This window comes from Penaeus monodon, chromosome 33, assembly GCF_015228065.2.
Source record: "Penaeus monodon isolate SGIC_2016 chromosome 33, NSTDA_Pmon_1, whole genome shotgun sequence".
In the NCBI taxonomy this organism is placed as follows: domain Eukaryota; kingdom Metazoa; phylum Arthropoda; class Malacostraca; order Decapoda; family Penaeidae; genus Penaeus; species Penaeus monodon.
The window spans coordinates 3062264-3062660 of NC_051418.1; the positions used below are offsets into that span (position 1 = coordinate 3062264).

The 397-nt window shown below is 31.2% G+C and overlaps 1 protein-coding gene across 1 annotated transcript in view; it reads right to left on the bottom strand.

Moving 5' to 3' along the window:
* Positions 1-397, bottom strand: part of LOC119593946 (eukaryotic translation initiation factor 3 subunit J-like) — a gene marked incomplete in the record, with an annotated part of 9635 nt that overhangs the window by 3216 nt on the left and 6022 nt on the right.

Sequence of the window (397 nt, forward strand, 5' to 3'; positions counted from 1 at the left end):
GAGGAGGAAGAACAAGAAAAAATAGTATCCAATAACATAGACTGAAAAACCCTCCATAACACTCAAACTGAAAATTTTACTAAATACTATAGAATACTTGCTTGAAAATCTGGCTATCAATATCATTGTAATGATTCATTAACATAAGTACACATGTAAAAAGCCAAAATCATTAACAAAAATGTGCACTTTTCATGCTACATGTTTCCCACTACAAGAATACAGTTTTTATATAAAGAACATAGTAACTATTTCCTGTAGCAGAAGACCTACCTCGCTAGCAGCAAACTACCCTGTCTGCTTTTTTTTATTGTTGTGTGAATTTTCAGACATGTCATACTTTCAAAAACTGATAAATATATGAATGTCAGAACTTTTGTCCTTTTCTCTTGGAACT